The 16,260-nt window shown below is 37.3% G+C and overlaps 1 long non-coding RNA gene across 4 annotated transcripts; it reads right to left on the bottom strand.

The window, feature by feature from the left end:
- Nucleotides 1-324: 324 nt before the first annotated feature.
- LOC127621634 (uncharacterized) lies at nt 325-3,205 on the bottom strand. Of its 4 annotated transcripts, none has more exons than XR_007967883.1 (8): nt 2,971-3,205; nt 2,699-2,775; nt 2,350-2,409; nt 2,235-2,270; nt 2,038-2,091; nt 1,883-1,939; nt 1,022-1,807; nt 325-474 (listed from the first exon to the last, which is right to left on the bottom strand). It is a non-coding gene; the product is annotated as an uncharacterized LOC127621634 (long non-coding RNA). The 4 variants fall into 4 exon arrangements; XR_007967884.1 differs by having other exon boundaries at nt 1,599-1,807; XR_007967882.1 differs by having other exon boundaries at nt 325-1,807; nt 2,699-2,785.
- Between the last annotated feature and the right edge of the window lie 13,055 nt (nt 3,206-16,260).

The raw sequence follows: 16,260 nt of genomic DNA, 5'->3' as shown, positions 1-16,260 counted from the left end.
CTACTATTGATCATCTCAAAACAAAACTGACATTATTGCTTACCATTTTAAATGCCTGTGTGGGGCAAATTTTAAAACCATTGAAATAAGGTCTTCCACGTCAGTTGCCTTTAACGACTTGAACATGCATTCTGCGTTGCTCCTAGAATATACAAGGTTGATGATGCGCAAATTTGAGTTAGATTTGAGGTATATTATTTTAAATACTGTATTTTGCGACCAGAACTATACACATTTTATTCCAAAGTGCAAAATACAAAACTGCTGCTTTTAACAACTCTACATTGATTGATAGCCAGTTGAAAAAAAACTTGCCTATAATTAAATCACAGATGGTCAAGTCTTTAAAGGCTAGTTTGCCTTTTTTTCCCTTCAAACTGAAGTTACTCAATACTGGGTTTGATGCAACCTTGCGCAACATTTTGCGCACGGCTGCCCTGGGTTTGTTCCTCCCAGGGATCGAAGGTAGTTCATCTGTTAAAAAAACAAAAAAACAAACAAACAAACACAAAGAGTCATAATATATAACACTGTTATTTAGAATAATGCCATTATGATAACAGCTGAAAGATTTTGTTTGTTTGAAAGGAAATGTTGAAGCCAATGTCGATGTGTTGTCGATGTGTTAAACATTTTTAGAGAGAGAAAGTGAGAGAGAAAGAGAGCGAACTCACATTTAAATGTTTAATATTTGTTATTAATTTGCAACAACACCTGATCAAATACTACATTTTCTTGTGAAACATATTTATTGCAATTATAGTTTTTACTTGGCTCTTAAAGGAGAACTCCGGGCAATTTTTAAGTTAATCTTGATCATTAGACCTTTGTGAGTACTGTCTATAGAAAAAAAAACGAACCGGATTGGTGCTTGCGATGCGGAGCTGCGACAGCGAATGCCCAGAGCTCCCACTCAGCTAAAACGGCAGCTATGGGGGCATAACATAAAGAGCGTTTTTGTGCCTCTTAACAGACACAAAATGCAATTAAAATGTCTGTCCAACATGAACAGGGGCCTTACCTGTGAACGAGTTGCGTTTAGCAACTTAGCCATGGTTTAAATTCACCTAAATAGTGTTTTAGACGGCAAGCTGTAGTCTCGCGCTGAAGTCTCGCTCCTCCCACCTGGACTCACGTGGGAACTCAGTTGTAGCCGGGATTGGTAAATAGTGTCCAGGTGGGAGGAGCGAGACTTCAGCGCAAGACTACAGCTCAGAGACAGAGAGAGACAGAGAGAGAGACAAAGAGAGACAGAGAGAGTGAGAGAGAGAGACAGAGAGAGAGAGAGAGAGAGAGAGAGAGAGAGAGAGAGAGAGAGAGAGAGACTGAGAGAGACAGAGAGAGAGACAAATGGGTAGACCAAGTGGTTTGAAGGATATTAGCAAAGTACAAAGATTTAAAAATTACTGGACATATTTATAAATGGACAGCGACTCTTACAGCCCTTAAAACACAGCTGTGTGCGATCGTGCTAAGTGCGTTTTTGTGAATAACCCAATAGTTGTAAAGCTGCCACACAGAACACACAGTTTTGCAAAATAATTATCTTCTTTCCGGTAGAGATAGGTGTACATTTAAGTGTCTTGCAAATGTATTACCAGCTTGGTCCTTTTTTCTTTAGTGCCCAGTTCTGTGGAAAGATTTAGTAGTTCTTCCACAGTCTGGCATGGTCCATTTTCCAGGACATCCTCCCCTTCCTCTGTCACTGTCACAGCCACAGCAGCCAGTAGACTTCTTTGCAAGGCCAGGATGTCTTGCTGGTTTTCTGCAATCTCTTGCAGTTTTTGCAATACTTTTGTGCGATAGTCTGTAAAGCAATATTGCAGATTGGTCCTTGAAAATACAGTATTGTTTTAGTGTGAAAAATGAAAACATGACTTACTCTTTGTTGCTGCTTCAGAAGAACACTGGGGCTCTTCTAAGAGGAGCTGTGAGGCAGCTGTGTGATGACATCAAAATATACTTTTCAAAGTTTAATAATAAATCACTCTTAATAGAATGGTTAATAATTACAATAATATATGATAAAATGTATACCTTGAAGGGGTTGTGACGCACTTGATTGTCCGGACTCTGGCAGTGATGCTTTTGCTGCAAATATAAAATCCAAATAGACTTAACATTCCTAGTAGAATTAAACAGACAGAAATTTCTCTGTTGCCTGAGAGGGCAAAGAGAGATTTTTTTTTCAAATGTCTTTATACTTAAAAACACATTTGTATATTTTACTGAACCCTTGTCAAGAGGATGAATATTGGAGAATGGCTGATCTGTAAATACAAATTAAAATGGATTGGACATCTCATATGTTGGTTAATGTGTCAATCATGTTACATGTCAACAACTTACATTTGGGTGGAAGAGGTTCTGATACATTTGTATTCTCCTTTGGGAAAACTATAACATCATCTGAAATAGAAACATGCTTTAAAATTAAAAACAGAGTTTACAAATTGATAAATAAAACAAACATTGTTCACTCACTTCAATCACTTAATTGTCCTCTGTGTAGTGCACAGTTTCAGTTTTGTAACCAAACAATTCACAATTGGTTAAAGGTTTTATTTAAGGGTTTTATTCATTATGAGCTGCAACTGTTTTATGGTCTTTTGGGGAAGTGTTGTATTTCTATTCCACTGTAATACCTAGATCCTTTTAAAACATTTTCATAATCCACTGTAATCAAATATGCCCTTACCTTTAGATTAAAGATGCAAGACGTCAATCCAAGGTCGCCAGCGGAGCATCTAACCAGTTCAGTTCTAGGTTCGGTTTCTAGGGGCGTCTGCTAATATTACTATTTGATTACTAAAATTAATTTAGTATTAATAAGGAAAAATTACTCATAGTCTTGTTTAAAAAGGTTTATGAATCATCACAACATGATTTAGTTTTCTTAAAAAATATTTAGAATAATACAAATACAAAAATTGCCCAAGGCAAAAATAACAAACACATAAAAGTCTTTACCTGAATTGCGACTCTTTTTGCGTTGTCCCTCTGGAGGTGTTCAACTATAAGATCGTCCATAAAAATGTCAACTTTGTCTGTGACAAGTAATTTCTTGTACTATTTTCATCTGAGATGAAGCCAAAATTACAAAAAATTTGACTTTAGTGACAGTGAAGGCCAAGTACTCGGAATTTGGCCTCTGCACTTAACCCATCTAAGTTAGTTTACACATTAGCAGTAGTGAACACGCAAACCTTGGACAGTGGGAGAGCTCGGGGGTAAAGCGCAAGGGCACCTCAGTTGTTTCCTGTCTGTATTGAGACCTTTGAGTTACAAGTCTGACTCTAACCATTAGGCCACAACTGCCTTTAGAGAAATGGCAGCATCGTTATTTTATTTTTACACAGAGATTTGTAGATCTATTAGTAAAATCTGTTGACTTTAGCAATTTTTGTTGCATTGTATTCCAAGAAATATTAAAGACATCTTAATATCCTTTTAAATTCTGGTTCTTAACAAAATGTTATTTTGGTATCATCATTTTGAAGGCCCTATACAGTTTAATTCTAAGAATGAACTGTTCAATTTTATTTAATGGTCTGAAAAATACATATCATATGCTAAATTGAGTTTTTTCAGGTCTTCATCTGTTTAAAGATTTCTTCATTTGGCTGGTTTGGAAGGACCGAGTGTCAGAATTACAGGAAAGGCACAGATGGGTGAAAGCTGGTGAATGACACAAGTGTGTTTCCTCTATATGCATTAAACAGAGGCGTAGTTGAATAGGGCATAATACATACTCAGTCCAACACACACACACACACACACACACACACACACACACACACACACACACACACACACACACACACACACAGTGTGTGCGCAGAACAGATAAACAGGATATCTGACAAGGAAGAGCAGAAAGGTTTTACTTAATTTCTTTACCAGAGGCAGATGAAATACAATATAATGATACCTTGCGCTATATTACTAAATTACAAACAAACATATTTTACCCTGTGGTGCTCCTCATTTGTGTTCTTCATGACCGGACACCTGAAAATGAAACTTAAGCAAAATCAATGTAATATACTTTAGTTCAATAATAGTTTTGTTTTGTATTTTGAGAGCATTTTATATCAATTCATATTTATGAAATAATTATGGTCCATTTTTGCCATTGAAAATAATAATATTTTTTTTTTAAATCTAATTTCATTTTTCAATTATTGCAGTATTTCAGATTAACATAGACTGGGCCTTTTAAATCCATTGTTTTTGAAGGCAGACTAGCGCCACCTGTTGAGAGAAAATAAAATAAAACATGTAATTTCATGGTGTAACCACAAGATCCCGTGCATACCATTCCGATGAAGCTATGTTTTAAAAAAATTCAAAATACAAAACTTTTCGGTCAAAAGTGACCGAAGACCACCAGGGGTAATGTGGTCTTTCATTCACTGCAATACAAGTTTACAAGTATGACGTCCTGCTTTTGAGAAACCTGGAAATGTGAAGTCAAAATACTGGCAAAGTGGGTAAAGTGGGACAGTTAAGCTTCTTAATTTCTATCTTTACATGTAAATTATTCCATTACTAAAAATCAACATTGAGCTCATCATAAGCAAGTATGTGATAAAAAAAATATAGGTTATGTGGCTATGACATCATTTCCGGGGGTGTGGCACATCATATTCAACAACCTTACAGTGAACCGTGTTGGTAAAGTAAAATGAAATAGCATTCTGAGGTGAATAATGTTAAGATTATAAAAATTAAAACACTCATGGATCATTTGTAATTGTTATATATTTTGTTATAGGATGTAATGGTGAATCGGATCTTTTAAAAATCACATTCATATGAATCTTTTTGTCTCTAACCTACAACTGGGTTATATAGGTCACATGGTATACATTGGCTGCCAGTGTATAAAGAGCAAACTAGCACAGGTCAGTTCTTTTCACTTGTCAGTGTCCCTCATAAATGTACATCTCTTAGAAAATTACAACCTTAGTGATACTAATGTTGTGTTTTCTTTTAAACACCTAGGCAGGTTTGATGCATGTAGTCAATTGGAAATTGCTTTATCCACTGGAAGCCTCAATGGTTCAAAGTGAGGTTATCCACCACTAGGTCGGTCCAACACCTATGTGTCCTTCTGTGTGCATTTATCACAACAATAGTAGCAACTTGTTTACTACTGGCAAATAACCTTAGGAGCTAAACCATTTTCACATCCATTCACAGATGGGTGACAGGTGAATGATGCACAATAATGTTTCCCCTGTATTTGGGGTTGGTGTCCCGAGGAACACATCTGGAATACAACAGTCAGTTTTTTATTTTATTGTTCCTGTTGAAATAAAACCTCCCCTCCCATTTGTTCTTGTTTTAATAAAACTGTTAAACTCTGTAGTGAAATTGTAGTGTTGTTTTGTTCAGTCTTGCCAAATAGATTTCGCCCAACAATGTATGTAATTGTATACCATAAAAAATGAAAAATCTTTCAAATAAACCATGAAAAATCTTTAAAAGTTATATAATTTCTATATTATAATTTATAATATAGATATAACATACCTGATTCAAGTCATCGGTTGAGTAGTAAATTACTTAAAGACCTGAAACATTCCAGTAAGATGGTAAGGAAACCCTATAAATATTCAATATGAGCGCCCTCTACTGCCTGTTAATTATGGTAAGTGATATTAAAATAATAACCTGCAGGGAACGTTCTGGGAAGGTTCTCTTTAGGTTATAAAATAACAACCTGCAGGGAACGTTCCCAGAACGTTCTCTTTAGGTTATAAAAATTAAACCTAAAAATAACCTGCTGGGAACGTTCTGGGAAGGTTCTCTTTAGGTTATAAAATAACAACCTGTAGGGAACCTTCCCAGAACGTTCTCTTTAGGTTATAAAAATTAAACCTAAAAATAACCTGCAGGGAACGTTCTGGGAAGGTTCTCTTTAGGTTGTAAAATAACAACCTGCAGGGAACGTTCCTAGAACGTTCTTATTTGGTTCCCAAAAAAATTTGGAATTTTCGACTTTCGACTTTCTTCCAAATAACGCACATTTTATTCATAATATTATAAATAAAGGCCTATAGTTCCTGCACATTTGTGTTTTTCTGTGTGAAATGGTTAATAAAAATAAGTAATACAAAACGATTATGTGGTCACCTCACCAAGGTGAATTGGTTTAGTCTCGACTTCTGGTCGTGACTCGTAACGTGAGTGACAGTGTTGGGGGGCGGGGGATGGGAAATCTGTTGATTGTCGAGTGCCAAATAAACAGGGATGGATAGGAAAAGGTCAAAGCCATCAGGTGCACAATTTAGAAAAAAAAGAAAAGTAGAAGAGGAGAAACGAGCAAAAGATAAAGGTATGCAACTATGTTCTCTCTGTGATATGATTACGGTATCCATGTTGTCATGAATGAAGGGCTAATGTTAATTGTTGGTAACTCTTACGTTTGTTAGCCTATTTGCTATGATGCTTGCTATGCTTATACAACAATAATTCGGTTTTAAGTCAACAAACACGAGATCTAATTTCACCATAATATTGTGCTTTGCAACCAAACTGTTACAAGTTCAGTTATTATTTATTTCCATCAGTTGGGTTACGTTAGGCCCTGTAATTAGCCAACGGAATATTTTTAAAATCTGTAGGTAGTTTCAAAGAGATGACATTTGCTATTTATTTACTACTTATTTGCTACATAACACATGCCATGAATATGAAGGAGGTTTTTATGCATGTTTATGACAACTGTCATTAAGTGTCACATTAAGTGTCAACCTTGTCGTTGATGCAGCCACGTCAGCCATCAAGGAGAGATTTTCCACATTGGAAAATGTGGGAAAGAAATTCGGGGTTTTGACAAATTTCCCAAGTCTTGCAGGTGAGGATCTGGCAGAGCAATGCGAGGCACTAGGCAGCACACTGCACTTTAAGGGGCACTCTGATGTGGACAGTAGAGAGCTTGTGCAGGAAATTAAGAACTTCCCTGAACTGCCATCAAAGACCATGAGCCTCCTTGAGCTTATCACTTTTATGCATGATAAGGATCTATCGGAGATCTACCCCAATTTTTGGACTGCTATCAGGATTGCACTTACTCTGCCAGTCACTGTGGCTCAAGCAGAGAGGAGCTTTTCAAAACTAAAGTTGATCAAGTCATACCTGAGATCAACCATGTCCCAGGAACGGCTCACTGGCCTTGCCGTCATCAGTATCAATCACTCAATAGGGGAGCAGATTTCATACGATGACATCATTGATGATTTTGCATCAACGAAGGCCAGAAAAGTCAGGTTTTAGTTTAAGTTTGTGTTTTCTGTTCTTAGTGCAATAGTGTAATAATTAGATTCTCTTTAGTGTGTTTTCACATTTGTGTGTAATATATATATATATATATATTCTATTCTATATTTTATTTGTATATTATTCTTAATGTGTTATATTATTGTTGCTCTCTGCACTTGTTAAATTTTTTATATATCTGATTGTATATATGTTTGGCACATTTATGTATATAGTGTATATTTAAGTTCTGATAACTGTCATAGTTTGCCAAAAGACAATGAACACAATTCTGCACAATGTCGGATGTTAGGAAGGATTTGTGCAATTGAGAAATATAAATTTCTCAAAGATCCTTGCCATTTTGGGGGATTTCCGCCTGGATTTGGACTACCCAAATTAAAAAGCTTCCCATTCCCACATACTTTGGCCTAAATACACAGTTTTGGTGTCATTTTACAGGAAACCCTTTGAAGTTGCATAAAACACTGCTAAAAAAAAAAAAAAAAAAAAAATATGTTGTCTGAACAGTAATAACCCTCCTAAAAAAAGAGGCGCTTTTTGATTTGTTTTACATAAATTCATTTTTGAAAGTGTATAACTCAAGCCCTGTAAACCCTAGCAGCAAGCAGACAGTTTTGGCTGTTTCCACTAGATGTCAGCAAATACCTGAAAAAGGAATTTTGTATGTATCATGTTTTATTTAATATCTATTTAAATGTATCTGAAGGGAGGAATATTACCTTTTTTTGGTGTACTTTCCGCCTACCCAAATCTAAAGTCTCCCCATACCCATATACAGTGCTATAAATGCAAAATCCCAGTGTAATTTTACAGAAAACCCTTTGTCATTACATAAAACACTGTTGAAAGTGGTAAATATGCCCTCAGGTGTCTGGTGAGACGCGTCTGTGTGTTTTGCGCACGTAACCTGCCTAGTGATCACTTCACAGTCAGGATGCAATATCACAGCCCCTGATTGGTCTATTTGATCTTGAGAGACATTGCCGGAAAGCGGAGGGTCTAAGCTTTACGGCAATATATGCTTTATCCGGATCGGATGTTTACATATTTTCCTGGCTTGTTGAATATCATATAACATTACTTTGTGGTGTTTCTGCACTCGCGTGACATATCGAGGGATTACTTGGGCACACAACCACAGAAAACACTGAAGAATTAGGTTATGCAGAGAATAACCTAAGGTAAAGGATTATGAAGCATTTGTGGCTAACTGTGCTGTCTAGTGCGAGTAGCACGGCAAATATTCAATAATTTCACTTGTATGTTTACAAATGTTGATTGTATACCTCATGATTCATTCGAAGTGTATTAGATATGTGATTATACCTCAATAAAAAGACTTATTGGAACTTCTTACTGGCAATGAGAGCTTTCATTTGATACATGGTTTGTACATATGCGTCATATTTGAGCGATATGAGACATATATGTATTCAAAAACGCACATAATTATGACACGACTTTTGATGGGTGGAACTATGTAATTTATTGTAAATAAGTTACTTAGTGTAAAACAAATGCCAAAGTGATGCATATCTCAAGAAAGTAGACATTCTAAGCTTTCAAATGGTACAGTACCAGATATGAGCTCATAACTCCTCCGCATACATTTAAAATTTGAAGTACATTATTACTGACGTAATTTTAAATCCCGGATCCGGGATCGTGGATTTTAACTATTAAGAGAAATGTTGTTATAATAAAATATGACTGTTTGTGGGCACTCAAAGGTGGTCTCGCACAGGGTGCAATTCAATGTAGAACCGCCACTGCTTTCCAGCAAGGAAGAGATGTGAAAACAGTTCTTCAAGCTCAAGGTGAGACTTTTAATTTATACAGTTCCCAAATACACACAGTACTTTACACAAACAGGTAATCTCTCAGGCTATATAACACTAAGGAACACAGCAGGCTTCCTTGTGTCTGACTCTCTCTCTCCATGCTCTGTGGCTGCTGCCTTTTTATCCGCTCTCCTCCCGCTACTGCAATTAGACACATTTGGTACGCCCGTTTCACACATACTCTGTGTGCAGTGCGTATGCGGTACAGGAGCAGCTCGCGCTATAGTGCTTTCACATATGCTGCGTTTGCAGTGCACTAATGATCCGCAGTTTCTGTGTGCCACAAAATAAAAAATGTGTAAGGAATTTTGATTTTAAATCCAAACGTTAACTTTGAGATTGTTTAAGGCATTGAAACAATAGTATGAAAATTCATTTTAATCATTGTGATTCTTTGTTTTACATGTAGTTCGAGTTGTTGACAGAAGAAAAGCTATCGCGCTATATCTGTTGCTAATAAGGAGACGCATTTGGGTTCACTCTGTCTTTTTTTAGGGTAAAAAAATTATATATGATGGCATTTTGCAACTTTTGGGACTATAATCATACTTTTTTGTTTTTCTTGACCCTGTAATTTAGTAACTGTAGAACACATTAACTGTAATTATGCGTATATGATAAAATTATTACAGTTTCTTGACAATCTATGTCTATTTTAATGTGAACAATGCGCTGCCACTTTAATTCAGTGCGGCGCAGCACAGCAAAAATAGATTCGGTCCGTAAACCATCGCTGCACTGCTGTATACGCACCGCAACTGGAACGGATCCGCATGCAGTGTAAAAGCTCTAACCTGTTAACATGGGTACGGAAAAAATACGCACTGCAAACGGAGTATGTTTGAAACGGGCGTTAGGCTTAATTTAGCTCAGGTGTAAGCGCCCTTACCGCTTTTCTCTCCCGGACGGGCGCTTGACCACGCCCCCGCTGCCACAATTACGTATCGTATTTTAATGGGGATATAATTTATTACAGCTGAAAGTTACGTAAGCAAACATGGTTTGAACATCAACCGTAACAAGATCAAACTGAAATTCACAGATTTTTAACACATCTGTTTACAAAAGTGAAGGCTAATTATTGGATAAATACAGGTAAACGTCATATTATGCCACTACACATTACTTTAAAGAAAGCTTACGAACTACTAGTTAAGTCTTGCTTTAAGAACAGGTGGTGCAACCAAATTAAGCAGAGGTCTTAGTTACAAACTAACAAGTAGTTAGGTCCCAGATAGCAATAAGTCGGCGAGCCGCTGGCGGTGCTCCGGAGGCAGTAGAAGCGGCAGAATGGCGATATCGCAAACACGTTTGACGGCGCACCGCCGGCGGCAGCCGCCTTCGTTCCGCGGCCGGCCCACTGGCCATCCGCCGTTCCGCCGCCGTTGTATCGAAGGCGGACCTTCCGCGGAGCGTTGGAGGCAAACGCTTTTTCCGAGCGATCTGCCGCGCTTATTGTATATATATATATTTTATATATATATATATATATATATATATATATATATATAGCATGCAGTTTATCAAGAATAATGATTGATCAAACCAGACAAATTTCCATTTGGCGTTTTAATTCCACATTTCAAAGTACAGTAAATGTCATTGAAACAAGATGTCAGATCACTGAAATATAAATAACAAAAAAATACAAACATTATATACACACACACTAAAGAACATGCAGGTTTCCAATTCAATTTTGGTAAAAAAAAACACTAGGCCTATTGTAACACTTATATAATAATAATATAAAGAGGTCAGCTCTGGGATGAAAAGAATTACCAGTAAACATAAGCAATGAGGATATTTGGTACCAAAGAAAGTGCAGGATACCAAATAAATTGAGGTATAACATCATATTTACAAGTCATTTCTAACAATAGGTTAAGTGGTAATAATTTAGAGTAAAGCTCTGGAGTAGAATATACCATTATAACTGCAATGCTGACCTGTGGCACAAGGATTTACAAGCTATATTTAACAATAGAATAACAGTTAAGCACTGTGACGGAATGAAAGTAGAATTTTTGGTACTAGTTAATGTGCAATATCAAGTATCAGAGGTATGAAATAGGATTTACAAACTATAATAGAATCGTTAAGCACTGACGGAATGAAATAAGCCAATACTAAAGTCACGGTAAGTAGAATATTTGATACCAGATAATGTGCAGATATCAAGTATTAGATGTATAATCTAGGATTTACAAGCTATATTTAAAAATAGAATAGTTAAGCACTGTAACAATGAAATACGCAGCAAATTGTATATGAAATAATTTAGATCTTTGGTATCAAAGAATGTGCAGGATAACAGGTATAATATACATTTTGACATTCAACTTACACATGACAACAAGTGGGAATAAATATAATTAACAGCAGAAAATCTGGCTGTAGAGAACACAGCCAATTAGAATGTCTGGAGTGGTTGGGGACTGCTTGGTGTAGTGGGCTAAGAATCACCGGTTTTCCCCGACCTCCAGAATGAGGCAGTGCAAATTGGCATATCTTCAGTGATTCCTCATGCGCCTGTATAAAAGGACAAACCATCCCATATTCATCCAAGGAGCTGCCCTCAAAGCAGGGTCATGAGAGAAAAAAAAAAAAAAAGAGCAATTTCCACAGTGTGGATTGGGTGAGTGTAGTCTGACAATTTTAGCAGGCTTTTTTAGGGGTCTTGATGTTACTGACTGCAGGATAAAGAAAGGGTTCCAGTTGTCAGTGATGCTGGAGTGTCAGTAGTCAGCCTAGGTTTAAGGGGTCGGCTGTGGGTTCCTTTTTCCACCTTCACGTTCAGATGCTCCTTTCAGGTAACGCGTAACGTTAACCTGGATCGCCTCATCAGTGGCATCCTGGGTTGCCGGGTTCTTCCAGATGGCTCCTGTAGAAAATAAAGATCTGTCATTCCATTTGAATGGCATAAGGTCATACACATCTACTTAAATATAAAAAAATATCCAACTTACTTTGAACAATGGTCTTCAGGAACATGTCTCTAAAACATGCTGTATCCCCTACACCAGTCCAGGTTGTATTGATGGAATGTGATTAGAGAAGATACTCTGAAGCATTCGCCACATGGTTGTCTTTAGGTCCCTCCCACATTTGATTGCCAAAAACCGAAGCTGAAAATACAAAAAAAAAAGTGTTACAAATTACATTTCTCTGAAGCTTCTCATAAATTTTAAATGTGACAGGCTGTGGATTCAGACTGTAGAATATGCAGTGTACAATCTTAATTTTACTTTTTAGATTACCCTATGGCGTTATAAACGAAATCAGCACACTTACAAATCGTTGCTGGAGCTCTTTTTCCTGCCTCAAACTGTTGTCAAGCAACGCCAAATCTTCCTGGGTGTCTAGGGGGGAGTAACAGATCCCCTGGCAGGGATAACTCTCCAACAGACACATTGGCACTGAAATGTTGCAGCATAGCATCCATTTTGTTGTCCATGCTACGCACAACATCGCCAAACTCTCCAAGACGTCGCAGCATTAGGGTCTGATCTGCACCTACAGGGGTTCCCAGAATAAAATAGTCAGTCCTGGTCCTTCAACTACTAAACTATGACATTTATATCTAGGTCTACTACATGTACAGGTGGCCCCAGTGGGAATTAAACCAACAACCACAGGTGTTGTTTGCAAGTTGTACCCGATTGCCCAGTGCGAGCAAACGTCTTCAACATTGTCCCAACTTGCTTCACCTGCTCTTGAAGTGAGCCACTGTCACCTGGGAAGTAACGATATATTGATTAGCAATACACTAAATATAATAGTAATATAATATAACCACAATTATCATACCAGTAACTTTCCCTGTAATTTCTATCCACAGTATGTTATGCATGGCATACAAGTTCATAATGAAGGACCCTTATGAAAACATCAATTAAATTTCATTTTTTTTCTTTGAAGCAGAATATTTGTTTGTAAAAGGGGAGGGAAAAGAAAATAATGAAATATTGGTATACAGATTTTGGTTGATATATCATACTGTACAGTGAAATTTGCTATTGTTATATCCCTACTCACCTGAAGGACGGATAGATCAGGCAAATCTCCAGTCAGGCCTTTGTAGAGTGTGCTGCTTTGTAGAACATAAAACTTTCATTAGTGGGAAGTGGCATATCCACAGGTATTTTAATTCAAACATGCAACATATTGTAATAAATCTACAATATTCAGCCTTTACCTTACAACCTCGGTTGTTGCTCTACACTTTTATTATATTAAATACTTATTTATATAGCTTGCTCACTGTATAATCATGATAGCCTAATACTTATAACACAAGATTGCATCTTAAATGAATGACTGAGTTGAAAACTTGAATAAGAACGCATTTTACCTGGAGGGGACGAGCTAGGGAAACTTACCTGCCTACAATAACTGTTTTCATTTGATTTGAGTTACATTAAACATGAATAACCTTATCCGAGTCCCCAGGAACATTGGGAACACCGGGCTATTAAAGTAACAAGCCTATAACTGCGGTCTTATTAATTCTAGCTTCACCATACACTCAAACTGTGAGGTTTATCTGCTTTCCTCATGGACCTGTAGCACAATGCCCTGACAGTGACTTCGCCTGTGCCCTGATCTTTATTAGAAACTGAGAGGAGAGCAAGTTAATATAATTTATATTACAATTATCACAAAAATTAACGAACAGTCTGCTTTAAAACTAAGAAAAAACAAGCTTCTATACTAACGTTACATTAAAAATGAACACGTGGCGAACTAGCTTAGCCGCTATCTGCCGGCACACCACATTAGATTAAAATACTTACCCTTGTAGTTGTGCAGATAACTCGATATGTAGAGTTTAAAGCCCTTGTCCCTCTTGCTTGTCGGAGCAGGGGACCAGGCATCAACAATGCGATGAACATCACTGACGCGTATTTTCGGAAGATTCTGGAGACATCGAGTAAAAACAGACATTTTGGGCGACGCGCAAGTAAACCGTAAACAGATATGGCGACAGCGGAACTTCACAGTTCAGTCTTTGTCATGTGTTTCAGCAATACATTTTTAACATTTATAATGCGTTTAGATGTTTTTTTATTGCCTTTACAGGGACTTTAACACTTTCTTAAACATTTGTACAGTTCATAATTGCAAAACCTGTAAAAGGTAAAATAACAAAAAAATCGAGGTTGGAAAAAATTTAGACATAAACGAAATTGAAACCAGAGGATAATTTCGCTTTTTCATTGAGTTTATCCTTCACGTCAAAACAGGGATTTTCATGTTTATGACAGATATCACCATGGTTGCAAATTAAAAAAAATAAATAAAGTAGGTATACCCGAGATTTTGGCCATGTTGCAGATGTCTTTCACTGTTCACTGATAGTCAGGCATTGGTGAAAAGTCTAACTTCATCAATTTATTCTGCCAAATTGTTCATACCATGAATTAAATATCTATTTTAAAACCTAATCAGAATCAGAAAGATATTTATTGCCAAGTAAGTTTTACAAAAGGAATTCTTTTTGGTTTATTGGTGCATGTCTCAAATGCGCAGCAATCAAAGAATTGTAAACAATTTTCACCTAAGTGCATAAAATAATTCAATATATTTTACATATATTACTGTATAATCGCTTCAGAGTTTCAAAGTAATTTAAATGTCATTTCAAAAACCTTACCTTATCATGGAATCAAGAGTCAAGAATCTGTTATAAACCCTAATGGCTTTGGAGCAAAAAATAATAATAGCCAACATGGCTGGTCGATTTTGAGAGTAGAAATCCTTGCATTTCAAAGCGTCTTGCCGCCAGCCGGCCGCGGTCGATTAGCCCGAGGCAACCGCCAGAGAAAATGAAGCGGGCGGCCCGCCAGCTTTTCGCGGGCGGCATATCGCAAGAAATGGGAGTGACGAATTCGGCGGCGAACGTTTCATCCCCGCCAGTGGGACGCACCTATAGCCGACAGCTTAGGGACGGCGGCAAAAAGAAGCCGTGCGGATATTTTTTGCTATCAACTTAAGTGAGACCTTACGCATAGCTGGTGCAATCCTACCCTAAATGCTAGGCAGTTACCAGGGTGATACTTAAAATGCTCCTGGCTAGACTGAGTCAAACAGGAAATTTCTACAAAGTTCTGATGCAGAGATATGTGTTTTGTTACTTGGTTGTAGGGTAATCCCATCTGGTTGCTAGGCAGTTACCAGGGTGATACTTAAAATGCTCCTTGCTAGACTGAATCAAATGAGCCAAACAGGACATTTCTACAATGTTCTGGTGAAGAGATATGTGTTTTGCTTCTCTGTTGCTAGGGTAAGCCCATGTGGTTGCTAGGAAGTTGCTAGGGTGATATTAAGAAGGCTGCTTGCTGTCCTGAGTCATACAAGCCAACAATTAAGTTTGTGATGGGGTGCCAGGAGGAAGCAGAAGACGGCACAAATCAACTTAAATAGGTAATTTATTTGTATAAACAACACAAAATTCACTTTTCAGCCATAACTTTCAATACACACACTTTTTTTCACGTTTTTGACACGTTCTACATAAAGACACACAATCACATCACTTCATTCATCTCTCTCTCTCTCTCCCCGTCTGCCACTGTCTCCTCTCCTTAAATACTCCCACCGCACCTCACTGGACCGCGAGACCGGTGTGGCTCACAGGTGGAACACATTCACCACTTATTTTCCCGGCCTTGCTCTGCCCAGATGCCGATTGGCCCGGCCCTGCTCACCACAGTCTCATTGACAGACACTTGCTACAGCGCTCATCTGTGACAGTTCCATTGTATAACTTAAAAGTGAACAATAATCATAATGAGAATAGTACATAATTCAACATACAGATCAAATAGTCATGAGTCATAACGTTATAAAATTCTCAACTCGTAAAATACAACAAGTACAATTTTTTGACTCACAAACTTGTTTTAATCCACCTCACATCACTCTTTGAGGATTATTTTAAGATCTAGGCACCATGTTACATTGTGTTTGGGCTTGTGTTACGTATTTCCCAAGGTAACAAAAACATGTATGTATGTTACTTGGGGATGATTATTTCTGGCTGCAAGCATAAATATTAGACCATGTAGATTAGGGTGTGTATTGTGTGTTTTGTTGCATTACGTGCATTTATCACCATTTTTCGGTT

Source organism: Xyrauchen texanus, chromosome 28 (genome assembly GCF_025860055.1).
Source record: "Xyrauchen texanus isolate HMW12.3.18 chromosome 28, RBS_HiC_50CHRs, whole genome shotgun sequence".
Taxonomy (NCBI): domain Eukaryota; kingdom Metazoa; phylum Chordata; class Actinopteri; order Cypriniformes; family Catostomidae; genus Xyrauchen; species Xyrauchen texanus.
Note: the sequence above shows the minus strand (reverse complement) of the source record. Positions and strands in the feature narration are given on the sequence as shown.